The sequence below is a fragment of the Lathamus discolor genome, chromosome Z (assembly GCF_037157495.1).
Source record: "Lathamus discolor isolate bLatDis1 chromosome Z, bLatDis1.hap1, whole genome shotgun sequence".
Taxonomy (NCBI): domain Eukaryota; kingdom Metazoa; phylum Chordata; class Aves; order Psittaciformes; family Psittacidae; genus Lathamus; species Lathamus discolor.
Window position 1 is genome coordinate 97,095,217 of NC_088909.1, and position 14,065 is coordinate 97,109,281.

At 37.8% G+C, this 14,065-nt stretch overlaps 1 long non-coding RNA gene across 1 annotated transcript; it reads left to right on the forward strand.

Annotated features, from left to right (window-relative positions):
• The first annotated feature begins 1,854 nt into the window (after positions 1–1,854).
• Positions 1,855–12,368, forward strand: LOC136005609 (uncharacterized). Its single transcript, XR_010608814.1, has 3 exons — positions 1,855–2,212; positions 3,829–4,021; positions 11,073–12,368. It is a non-coding gene; the product is annotated as an uncharacterized LOC136005609 (long non-coding RNA).
• The last annotated feature ends 1,697 nt before the right edge of the window (positions 12,369–14,065 follow it).

Consider the following 14,065-nt stretch of genomic DNA (forward strand, 5'->3'; position numbering starts at 1 on the left):
CTCTCTAGAATCAGAATCCTCCCTGTCTTGTCATTAAGTCTTTTATATAAGTTGCTCATATAACATATGGAAGCCTTACTGATCTCTTTTCTCCTCTATCTACCTAACTGATCTAGTTGAAGATGTCCCTGCTCATTGCAGAGGGGTTGGACTAGATGACCTTTGAAGGTCACTTTGAACTAAAACTATTCTATGATTCTATTCTGTTTGGAAGACCATTATTTAATATAAACAACTGTAAATGAATATAAAATTTTGTCTAATTCTCACTTTAAATGTACTCACAACCTATTTATACCTATTGGATTTTAATCCTTTATTTTTCAGTATAAAAGATCATCCTTCCTTGGTAGAGACTACCTTGTTGTAGCCTCTTTCATCTCCACTTTCTTAAATTAGACAAGGCAAGCTCTTTTAGTGTCCTTTCAGAAGCCAGAAAGTCCTTCTACTCATACCAGACTTCACCCGTACCTCTGCACTATGACGAGAACTGCACACAACACTCTAAATGAGCTCTCATCAGTGCTCTGCATAAATTCCTTTCCACATTTCCAAAAAATCATTTCCCTAAGGTGCACTTGAATCACATGCACTTTTCACATGTGCATGTAATGTTAGTGACTCATACTTACTGTCTCCCTGTCCCAAAGTAAAAATTCTTCTTAGCCCTATGACTGAATTATTAAACTTTAGGTGACTTCTATCACTCCAATAATCAAATCTTCTCATTCCTTCTGCATAATGACCTGATTATCCCCTGTATTAATAGAACCATTCAGTTTAGTACATCTTAGGATAACATTGCTATAGGCCCGGCTCTTGAACCAGACTCCTAACTCATGATCAGTCCTGTATCTTCAGAATACTGCTAGTAATCCCAGTTAAACTCAGGCGTTCTCCTTACACTTCTAAAGTGATGTTGCTTTAACCAGCTCCTTACCTATCATGCAGTGTTTCTGACAGATCACATCCTTTCCCGTTCTCATCACTTAAAATTCAACAAAAGACATTATATGAAATATATATGTAATTCATCTTTAGTGAAATTTACTTTAAATGTAGCTACATTTACCTAAACTTTTCTTTTTCAAATTGTTTTGCTAAGTCTGTTCTTAGAGTTGTATAATGTTGTACTCAAACAAATAAGCCTGTAGCTAGCTGCTCTAGAAATTCTCTGCTTTTCAGAAAATAGGTAAGATGTTTGCTACTGCTACTAGAAATATCTGTGGGGATATGTTTTATTAACTATATAATACATAATATTGATATATTGCATTGAAAGTTTAATTGAAAACCAATGGTTTGGGATTTACAGCAGTGCAGCAATCCTTTCAGTGCTCCAGTACGAAGATTATGGGGAAGTCCTGATTTCACCACAGAATGCAGTTTTAACCTTCCTTGTGGCACAGATATGGTGTTTTCTGTTACTTTATTATTGGTTTTCTGTCCCCCACTAATTCATACAGAGAAACTTCCTTATTGACAACTCATTTTTATTTAGTAGTTGGACATTACTTAAAGTATATCAGTGTTCCCTCTCCCCCTCCTTAACATCTATATTTTCTTCCTTTCTACCTTCAATTTTTGTGCATAGAAAGTCTGCAGCAGTGCACAACTTTACTATCCTGTCAGACCAGAACAACCCAATTTTTCTGATAGTATCTGCTATGAAGAACTGAATAGTCAAAGCCTAATTGACAGAAGTATAGTGCAGCTTATCAAAGGAAGAAAATTACTTTAGATCTTAAACATTCATGAAAATCTTAACTAGAAAAAGGCATGCATACAGCAGGTAGTGAAGCCTAAATACATAAAAATTCAGGAACCCAGAGTATGAAAGACAAGTAAAATACATTTATCTTTTTAATTAAGTCAAGGATTAGAGAAAACGTAACTATATAATATTTTCATCAGTGTAGACCTGTTTTTTGTTCTAACTTGGTGGTCATCAAATGAATGAATACACCTTTTCTGTCATGCGTCCTTCACAGTGGTGCAGTGTACCTCAAACAAATCCTGTTGAAAATTCTGTTAGTTCTCTGATAATATGCATAACAAGGATTTTCCTGATACCTTTTCCTGTGAAGGCTGGATAGACCACATACACTTTAAAAAAGGAAGTGCACAGTGAAGGACGAAGAACATTTCGACTCTATCTAGTACAGGACATATTCTTTAGCAGACTTGTGAAGACACAGAGCCAGAAACTATGGTAGGTACAGAGCTCGATCCATTTACTTTTTATTACATGGGTGCATAAGATTAAGTATTAGAACTGCCGTGGATGTTCTGTAAAACTTTAAACGTATTTCTAAGAGTTTTCAATTCAGTTTCTTGCAGCTGACTTCCTGCTTTTGAGCTCATGAAGAAACGCTTTAAGTTTTTTTAGCTTTTTCATCATGTGAACTGGTTTGTTTGTGTCTTACTGATTCTGTCATTCAAATTAAGGAAAACAGCTGCTTTTAATGCTAAGCTGATAAATTAGTTTGCATACCTAAAAGAATGCCACAGTCAAGTGTCAATATAACAGCAAGAAACTAAATGGAATAGGTCAAACCTTTTAACAAGACTTCCAGAGAACAGAGAGCAATTGCACTGCCTTACTTTGGTTTAGAAGTACTTTGTAACTTAAAAAAAAAAAAAAAAAATGCAAACACTCAAGCTTTATGCATTTACATGCTTCCTTAAAAAGAGGGGGTTTAAAATCCCAAGCTCTATATATGCATCTGTTTTTGTAAGTATTTTGTTAATAAACCAAACCAGTAATTTCAAGATAAATGATTTTACAGATCAATATTGAAAATTGTGAAATCTGAATAGCTTTTCAGGCCATCTTTGTAATGGGAAATAGTTCAGAACTCCTGGAGTAGCTTTATACTTTTATCATGGTACATATGCGCAAATAAAGCAATCTTTCTTTGAAGTTAATATTATTAAAGAAGTATTCTTTATTTGAGGTTGTCAATATTTTTTAAGGTATCCCATGAAACTTAGAGAGGAGCCCGAGCTGTAGAATTCAGTAGCTTCAGGGGAAAAAAGGTCCAATTTTGCTCACTGCGAGTAGCCCTTTAAAAAGGGCAATGTGAAATAGGATTAAATGCAGAATACTGTTTATATTTAACAAAGTTCCACAAAGTTCAGATGCTTATGGTTGAGTTGTCTGTTTTACACAATGACTAAATTCTTAATGAATCTGCAGCAATGGCCTCAAATCGTTTACATAAGTAATATTTTTATATATTTAAAATATAAACCAACTATTTCTTATTCTATTTATTTCTGTTGTAATGAATCTCATTGTGTAGAATCAACAGCAAAATACTACATTTGTTTATGCTAATAGTTCAATTCAAGTCTCTTGACTGACTCTGGATTTACACATGCAGAAACAGAATCTGAGCAGGGCTAACAGTTCTACCAAACTAGCAACTTGCTATTCTGTTACTTTCTGATTTCCGATTGCCACAGAGATTCTTTAAGTTGGCCTAGTCATTCAAGAGCCCAAATACACATGAAGCCTTTGTATCTGCAAAACCCTATGTTAAAATTTGCAAGGCAAATTCTCAGTTACTCTTCTGGCATGATTCATACATCTATCTGCTTTCACAGAAGTGTTTGTTTCAGAACAGTGTGTAAATATGCAAACATATTGAACACGGGACTTCCGCTATTGCCAAGTGCAGTTTGAAAATAAGCAACAATTAACAGTTTCACTTTTCTGTTTAAACATTTTTAAAGCACCAGTTGTTTTCTCTGAATCCAAATATGAATGACAATTCAGAGTAATGCAAACCATCAATTCATATGCTTACTGTATTTCCTTGACAGTGTTATACAGGACTATGGGGAAAGAGGTGCGTTCATCTTTGCACCACAGGCAATCCAGAAGCCTCACCAAGGAAACAAATCACATTTTTTGATCTTTGTTTTGATACCGCATGGGTGGAACTCTATATTATAGCAAGATGAGAAGACAGGAAAAGACATCAGAAGAGCAAAACAAGTAGCTGAAGAATGTGGAGTAAGTAGTAATATAGGCAATCTTGTTCTCTGGTAGTCGTACAGTACACATATATCAGCATGTTTGGAAAACAAACTTATTCTCACAAAAAAAAGCCAGTGAACTTTTTGAACTTGAGGTTGGGCACAAACTGACTGAGGTTGGTTCTGGTTTTAGTGTAGCAAGAGGTGAAAGGAGCAGAGCTAGGTCTGCAGAATCCCAAGATACAAATGAGGACCAAAACCTAGAATTCGCTATTTCCAGTCATCATAATGAAGACAAATTTAAACTAAAGCACTTGCACATAATATGATTTGAAAAAACACTAGCACTGAAATAATAGGTGAGGGCAGGTATAGCTTCATGTGAGATTAAGGCTTATGAACACACAGGAAAAAGGTTGAGTTTTCCTTTGACTCCAAGCCAAGACAAGTTGTGTTGATTTCTAACCTGCAGAAATGGCCTTTACATGCCTCTCTTCTTACGGTGATACTGGTAATTTTTAGATATAAGAAGCAAAAGAATTTTTGATACATTAGAACTTTGATACATCTTCTGATGCAGATATAGACAGTTTATATCTCAGATATATCTCAGTTTAGAAGACATTCTTGTTGCTTCATCAGTATTACTAACTTCACATTTACATTGTGGCAGACTCAGCCATTTGCCTTATGACCATCGACAGAAGTCTCCACACAGGCAATGCCTGGACTACAGCTACTGTACCATAACTGCCTTGAAAGAACTTAGGGCTCAGTGCCATAGTTCTGTAGCATTCATTTTAGAAAGAGTTTTGCCTTCTTCTAGAACAGTTATATGACAGGTTGAAGGTCTAACCACACTTGAAAGGATCAGACTCACAAAGAACCCTGTATGGAGGGACTTCTACCTTTCTGCAAAGATCACTGTGGTCACTGGATTTCAGATAGCTGCAGTAGACCAGCAGGTCCCAGTGTCTTACTTGAAACGTAACTAGCAACACAGCAGACTCTGAAATTGAATTGTGCAAAACACAACTCACAAGATTAATAACAAGCTCAGGATGCTATTGTTTTTGTAAGCCAGGCACAATTTTCTGTCAAGCCCAAATGGAGCATAAGAAGTAGAGAAAGACTGACAGAAAAATTGTTTCTGACCTTTAGGCTGCTTCTAAAAATGTATAAATGAACATCTGTTCCAGTGAAATCCAAAAAATGGTTTTCTTTCACTGCAGAAGACGCCAGGAAAAGTATTGTAGTGGTAAAGCTAGTCAAGCAGTGGAACAGTAGTGGATTGTCTACAGTACTCAATGACAGCTATGGTCTGTGCATACATAATGTCCAGTGATGCTTCTAGATGGGCACAAATGGCAAAACTGCACTCAGAACATCCCAACAGAACATCCCAAACTCTGGCATCCTACTTATCCTACAGTTTCTTGCTGCCAATTTAGGAGACCCATGAAATTATTGCAACACAATAATGAGAGCCCCATGACATTACTAAGGAAAACTGTTGGCAAGCTAGGACTTGGGACATCCAGCCATGTCTATGCTCAGCCCATTCACACTGAAATCAAGCAACATCTTGGCAACATTTAGGACAAGTGGAATGAACTTCAACTTTCCCTACCCCTCTACTTTGCAACTTGGACAAAACACAGGCTTACAGAGACCCCATACCTTTGACAAATCTTCATCCGTTAGGGTTTTTCCTATTCCTAGAGAGTTAAAAAAAAAAAAAGTTTAAATAGAAAAATGTGTTATTAATGTAAATTGGACAAAGATAAGTCACTTTCATAAGGAAATGTAGACCTGAAGACAATACAAAACATACCACGTTTATTTAACTCTAAGATACAAAATTACCCCAATCTTTCTCTTTGCCACCTGAACTATAACATGAAAAATGTTGTCATTTATGTGTCAGCTTCTCTTACTCTAACAAAGAGTAGGTTGCACAAGTTAATGCAGGGGTCCCAGCTCCCTTTCTCCAGGACTGCCAAGATAAATGCTCTTTTAAAAATACCAAAGCTGTTGAAGGAATTGGGAAAAAAAAAAAAAAAAAAAAAAACCAAACCACAACATTTTGCTTTCAAGAACAAGCTTCCACATTTGATTCCTTTCTTTGAAACTTTGTTTGATCACTGTTTACTAAAGTTAATGCCTTTCTCTACAGTCACACTTAAAGGTGTGAATTAGCAGTATTTGCCCTAATATCCTTTTTCTTTTGATAACAGACTCTTATTTTATTATTTATATTGATATAAGATCTTTTTGTAGTCATTTATTCCAGAGGGGTCTCATGTAAGTATATTGTCTATGTCTCCTGATAGTTTGATATCTAAAGGTGCACTTTCTTAAATTTTTTTGTCCTAAGGGAAAAGATTTAATATTTAGTAATGATTTAATGATTTATTAGTAAATCATCTATACCTGGATCAACATTCTGGGATTAAGAATCTGATGGGGATTGTGGACCCATTTCAATAAAATATCATTTTTCCAGGTAATTTTTTCTTAAAAAGAGAACATTCATTTTTTTTCATGCTCTACTTAAGTGAATCAAAAAAAAAAAAAAAAAGTTGAAAGGAATAAAAATAATTCTCCATCGGAGTTCAGGACTCCTGATTCGGAGAAAACTCCAGGAACAAACTCGCCAACAGAGTTTCAAGTTGACGAGCAGGTATTCTTTATTGCGGCGCTGGGAGACACGGGGGATAGCTCCTCCTAACGTGTGTCCCCATATTGCTAAACAGGCTATCCTTATATATGAAGCTACACATGAGTTAAATCATTCTCCAGAAGGTTTCCCGCATACATGCATACAAATATGTGATGGTGCTCTTTGAGGGTCCTTTACTTCTCCCAACAATTTTCATAACTTCTGGCAGTCTTTGAAGCACCAGCTTAATTAACATTACAGACATAGCAATCATCCTGTCCTTCTACTTATCAGGTAGTTTAACTGCTCCCATCCTGGACACCTGCTAGTCCCGGGATACTCCCCAGTAGATGTTTACACCAGCTTAATGGGTTCATTAACACCACAAACATAACACTCATCCTGTCCTTCTACTTATGGTTAGTTTAACTGTGCCCATCCTGGACATCTGATAGTCCCAGATACTCCCCATCCCCAGGTCCTGTTTCTCTATTTTACTTTTCTTATGCTTTTTGTACTATGCTCCTAAGGACCTGAAACTATGTCAACTACCTTCAAGCACCGCAGTTACCTTCCATTACAATGCCATCAAACTTAACCTTACTTAGAACTGACTACATTGTGCTTTTGTGCCTCCTTGTCTCAAATCCCCCCTTTTTCTGTCCTTTTTCAAATTCTTTTGCAACATTTTCTATACAGCCATTACCATCCAGAGTCTTTTTGAAATAGTTTCCTGTTTCTTCTTGATGCTTAAATTACATTTCTTTTCCAATCTTCATAATTTATCATAGATCGTTTACAATTCCAGAAAGAAAATTTTGTTACACCACAGGTAATTAATATTAAAACAATTAATATTAATATTCCTGCAACCAGTTGCCTTAACCAGGAGATATCAGGTAACCATGAAGTTAACTTTTTCCGTATTTCTTCAAACCCCCAGGAGGTATCATCCTTGGCCATTTTATGAAATATTTCAGTTTGTTTCCAGATTTCCTCCAGATCTGTTTCAGGAACAGCAACTTTCATTGATTCTTGTTCCACTTCAATTATATCAGTGGTTTTACTTTCTGTTTCCTCTATGGTTGCTGAGATATTTATTTGCCTTCTCTAATTTACTTACTCCCAAAGATGGAATTAGTCATCTCAGAAAACTATGAAACTAATCAATACCATCCTTTCCCTTCAGGAATGGGCCACCACTGATCCACAATACCATCTATATTAATAGTGTGATTGCAATTCGGATAGTGACTTACACCTGTGGCATTTAAACAAACAATCTCATACTCTGGTTCCTGGTGTAATACATCTTTGTACGCAGGTATAATATTCTTTACTTGGATTAGGATTAACTATTCCAAACCTTAAATTTGTCCATAAGATAGTGTTGGAAATTGGAATGCCAAGTAATGGAAGGTCCTGATCTTCTCCTGATTCAGGCAACTGTGCACACACTGAACAGCCACTACAATTAACAACTTTAGTAACATTCTGCACTAATTTCAGGTATAAGTATTGGTCCCAAGCTGGTACGCCAGTTATCACATAAATCCAAATTATGACTGATACATGTCTTCTCTGGTTCTGGTGCTTTCTTTATTCTTGAATAACGTATCAAGCAGGTTTTTCCTTTATCTTCATTGCTGTAAAGGTGGTCAATTTTATCTGGTATGGTCCACTCCACTTCTCCTGTAGAGGATTTCCTGATAAATTCTTAACATAAACTCAGTCTCTGGATCTAAAAGGGTGAGTTGGATGATCCATGCCTCTCGCTCTTGTCCCCAGTATTCTCTTATTTCTAATTGTTTTCCCAGATTGACCAGAAACTCTCTGAGACAGCCTTCTTCCACTTCCAGAAGACTTTCTCCTTTAAACTAGGACTGATATGGTCTTCCATGTAACATTTTACATGGCCTAATCTCTTCTTTCAACCAAGGTTTAGTTTGAATTCTTAGTAGAGCCAGTGGTAAGGCTTGGTACCAATATTAATTAATTTCCTGACATGTATTTTACCAGTCTGTTTTTTGATCAGATGAACCATCTTTTCTACTTGCCCACTGGCCTGAGGCCTATATGGAACATGGAGTTGCCAATCAATTTCTAATTTTTGCTGATTTCTTGTAACTATTTTGCACTAAAGGGCGAGCCTCAGTCGGAATTTGCCTTTGGTGCTCCAAAACTCCAAAATTGCCTCTGGTACTCCAAAACAAGCTATTATATCATTTAACAATGTTCCAATGACTTGTCTTGCATTATTTATTATACAAGGGAATGCTTCTGGCCACCCTGAAGAAGTATTCGTTAACACCAACAAATATTGGTAACGTCCTGTTCTCGGTAATTCAGAAAAATGTATTTGTCAGTGCTGTCCCGGATAACTTCCTCCCCAGTTGTACCAATTTGATTTCTATTTTCTGTTTTAGGATTATTCTTGAGACAGAGCTGACATTATCACTAATTGAACTATGGTATATAGATTCCTTCCTACAATCTGTTCGTCTAAGTATTTATACAAAGAGTTGCTCCCCCAATGAGTTTTATTATGTTCCCCCTGAACTAGCTTCCAGAGTTGGTTATAGGGGATTACAATTCACCCATCAGGCATCTGAACCCAACCTTCTTTGTTTTCCTCTCCTTTGAGATCTCCAATGAATATTCTATCCTCCTTTCAATATCTAGGTTTAGATTTCTCAACTGTTAGTTTGCCATCAGGGATTAAGGGAATGATTTTAGATTGTTCAGCTTCTTGTTTGGCTTCGAAATTGGCCAAATTATTTCAAATTTCCTGATCAGAGTCACCTTGTTGATGCCCTCAACAATACATAATAGCTACTTCCTCAGGTAGGTGAACAGCTTCCAGTAGTAGTAGAATATCTGTAGCATGCTTAATCTGTTTCCCCTGTGTGTACAAAAGTCCTCATTCTTTCCAGATGACACCATGTGCATGGACCACACTAAATGCATATTTAGAATCAGTCCAAATATTTATCCTTTTGTCTTTAGCCAATTCCAGGGCTCTCGTTGAGCATGTTCCAGAGGTTTCTTTCAAATCTGGTCAGCTTGAATATACAGTTTCATATAGTGGCCAAGCAGTCGTGTGTTAATAGTTCTGTTGGTTGTTCCTGCAAAAGGATGCTGGATTGACAACATTAGTGACCACAATTTCTATATCATCGTGTTGCACAAGGGTGGTCTGGTATTTTAAAAAAACATGAAGGAGATAACCAGTGGGCTTCTTTCTGTTCCAGGACTGCTGACACAACATGGGACACTAGTACAGTAATCTTTTGTCCCAAAGTAAATTTGCTGGTCTCTTCAATACGCATGACAACTACTGCCATAGCCCTTAGGCATCCGGGCCATCCTTTGCTCGCTTCATTCAGCTGTTTTGAAAAATACACCACTGCCCTCTTATAGGGTCCTAGTTTCTGAGCAAGGACCACCAAAGCTATTCCCTGTTCTTCATAGGAATATAGCCTAAAGGATTTAGTCACATCCAGAAGTCACAGAGCTGCAGTTCTCATTAGCTCTGTCTCTTAAATTTCTAAAGCCCTCCTCTGCTGAATCAGTCCATTCCAAAGAGAGAGGGGTTTCTTTTAACAGTTCATATAGTGGTCTTACTGGAACACCATAATCACGCGTCCAAAGTCTGCATCATCCAGTCATTCCCAGGAACATCCGGAGCTCCTTGATAGTCGATGGTCATGGAGTTTGACAAATGGCTTCTTTTCTATCAGTTCCAAGTTCTCTCTCTTCTCCTGTTATTTCATATCCTAGGTAGGAAACTCGGGTTTGGATTAGTTGGGCCTTTTGTCTGGATACCCAATAACCATTCTGTCCCAGAAAATTCAATAATCCCACCATTCACTGGACACATTCTTCCTTTGTTTCTGTGGCAGTTAATAGGTCATCCGCATATTGTTACAGAGTCCCTGTCTGAGTGGGTGGTTTCCATGATTCTAGTTCCCATGCTAACTGACTTTGAAAACTCGTTGGACTGTTTTTAAACCTTTGAGGTAATACTGTCCAAGTTAATTGGGTTTTCCTTACTGTGTCAGGATTTTCCCATTCAAAAGCAAATAAATTCTGGTTTTCTTTGGCCAATGGTAAACAAAGAGTCCTTTAAATCCAAGATGGCAAACCATTTCTGATTATTATTCAATTTAGTCAATAAGATATACGGATTAGCTATTACTGGATGAATATCCTCTACAAATTTGTTGATTGCTCTGAGATCTTGAACCAATCTGCAACTTCATTTCTTTACGGGCAAGATAAGAGTATTATATTCCAATTCACATTCAATTAATAATTTATATTTTAAAAGTTATCAATGATTTTTAATTCCTTTTCCCTGCAATTTTAAGGGGTTATTGCTTTATTGTAATTGGCCAGGCCCTCTTTTTTATTTCTACTTGAACAGACAAAGCATTTTTCGCCTTACCTGGAACTTCAGATGCGCATACTCCCAGATATACCTGATTAAGAATTTCTTCTATTTCAAGGAGGTCCTTCTGTTTGCTTTTCTGTTGAATTAAACTCAAAACTGCAATTAATTAATCATATTTAGCTCTTATTTTACCTTCTTTAAATGTTGCTTCTCACCCTAATAAAGATTTTGGAGAATTTAGCATGCATAAAAACTTATGTGTTCCTATTTGTTTTCCGAATTTGTACTTTAAGGGTTTCAGAAAGAACGCCTCTTTTTGCCTCTTTTTTTTTTTTCTTGGTGGCCAGTAGCTCCCACATCTGTAGCAAATTCTTTTCCTTCTGATTTAACACCGAGTAAATTGCTCCCGTATCCACTAAAATTCCACTTTATTTCCTCTAGTCCCTAGTTTTAATTTAACCAGTGGATCTGCCAGGGTAGATTCCCCAGGTCCCCGTCAGTATAGTTCTAATTCAGCCACAGGAGCCACTGCATGGCACTCCCCGCAGGGCAGTCTCACTTCCAACGTCCAAACTCCCCAAAGCGCACACGGATCTGGTCCCATACGAGAAGAACCCACTCCCCCACCTCTGCCCCACATCCCTCCACCTCTTCCTCTCCAGCACTGATCCCATGCTCAAGCACATGTCAGCGATGAAGATGTTAAACAAGACCAGTCCCAACACCGATCGCTGAGGGACACCACTTGTTACTGGTCTCCAGCTGGACATTGAGCCATTGACCACAACTCTTTGTGTGCGGCCATCTAGCCAGTTCTTTATCCACCGAGTGGTCCATCCATCAAATTGATACCTCTCCAATTTAGAGAGGAGGATGTTGTGTGGGACAGAGTCTAACGCTTTGCACAAGTCCAGGTAGATCATAATTCAAAGTTCCGTTTTTAGGCCATTTTTGCTGATCTTCAAAACTATACAAAGACCACCATTGGTTACAATATTTTATCAACATTTTCTCATTTACCGAGCCCCCAGGAAACCCTCCCAGTTCTTTCCAATGTGCTAAAATGCACCCTAAAGGATTCTTTTTCAAGATCTCTCCCCTCTGCTGATTTCCCATTATCAGTCACACATGGCATCCCACAGACACACTCCACACAGCTACAATACTTGAGACAAAAACTAAAATTGTATCAAAGTAACAATTAACAGTTATAACAACCTGTCACCAATACCAAAATCACAAGACCAAAATCATAACTATAACAAGCCACAACATAAGTCAAATACCAGTAAAATCCAAAACCTTTTCTACAAGACACCCACTGCATCTTGCAGGACCCAAACCACAAGGTGCCCCCTGCTTCTTGTGCATATATACCAATAAAAGGCAAAACCTTTTGTGCAGGACACCCACTGCGTCTTGCAGGACTCAAACCACAAGATGCCCCCTGCTTCTAGTGATTGTATACGGGTAAAACTGTTGGAAAAGAGCAAAATTCTGTATGATAAAAGAATTGTGTAAAATAGTAGAAATTATTATGTTTGAGAAATTTATAAATCAATAGTGAGATTTTATATATTAGAAAATGTTATAACTTTGTAGTTTTGTATCATGGCCGTTTCGTAACCAGTGTTGCAATGGTAGTCCGTAACTGTATATGGTGAAAGGCGTATGAGTGGATTTAGAAAAGTATGTACTGGAGACTATGCCCAAGTAGAACCTATGCATAAGATAGCCAAAAGAGCATACCAGAAGCAGTCAAAGGAAGATAAGAAAATGCTAGCGTCCACACAAGGATTGGAATATACTCAAGTAAGGGAAAGGTGAAGAGGACAACCTGAGGAAGACTTCTTACTTCATCTGAGGAAGACTCTTACTTCATCAGAAAGACCAATAGGCGACCACCAGAGGGGGCTGCGCAAGCGCAGAAGAGGCTGATGTTGTAATAGACTGATGTGGCAATCCTTAATGCATATGTATAAATTTAATGTTGTAATCCATGTTGAATATGTATTAATTATGAAACTTTTAGGGTATAAATTGCGGACGCGATGTGACGAGGTTGGAACCAGATTTGGGTGCGTACCCCTGGTTTCCCAGCGCTGCAATAAAGCACCTCATATAATCATTCCGGCGGTTATGTGTTTGTTCCTACGCTAACAAAACCAAAACCTTTTCTACAAGACACCCACTGCATCTTGCAGGACCCAAACCACAAGATGCCCTCTGTTTCTTGTGGGTGTATACCAAACAGACACTAGCAGCGGGGTATACGCCTTTACCCATGAGATTTCCTGTCTCAATTTATGGAAGGCTTCCAAACCATGAGTACACTTACCAAACCAGTTTACCAAACTGAGATGCCCCCTGCATCTTACAGACTATATAAAAGAAAATAATACCTTTTATGAGATGGTCCTTGTCTGCTCCCGCAGTGATCTGAATGAGTTGAGGGATCCCTCCAGGAAAAACTCCTGCGGGCCCTAGGGAGCCCTGTCCTCAGCGGGTCCTGCAGCCAAGTAGAGAGGGTCCCATCCGGGGTGCCAAATTGATTCGGAGAAAACTCCAGGAACAAACTTGCCAACAAAGTTTTCAAGCTGACAAGCAGGTATTCTTTACTGTGGCGCTGGGAGACACGGGGGATAGCTCCTCCTAACGTGTGTCCCCGTATTGCTATACACGCAAAATCTGGAATGAGCAAAAACAGGAGCTGCCTTCAGCAGCATCCCTCAGTGAAAAAGCTGGAGTACATAAAAAATTAGGAATAGAAAAAACTACACAGAAAGGTACAAAAAGAAAGCCTTACCCATGTTCTTTCACTGAAGTCATGAACAATAGCTTCCAACTTGTAATGTCATCACTGATAAGAGTGGAAAATTCATGAGAACAATTTATTACACATGCTTAAAATAGGTCATATAAGAAATCTGCCAAATTTAATTCATAAATACTGTCAAAATTTATATTTTTTTTAAATTTTCGGGGCTTACATTTTCACAGAATGACATGGGGATCAGAGGATCTTG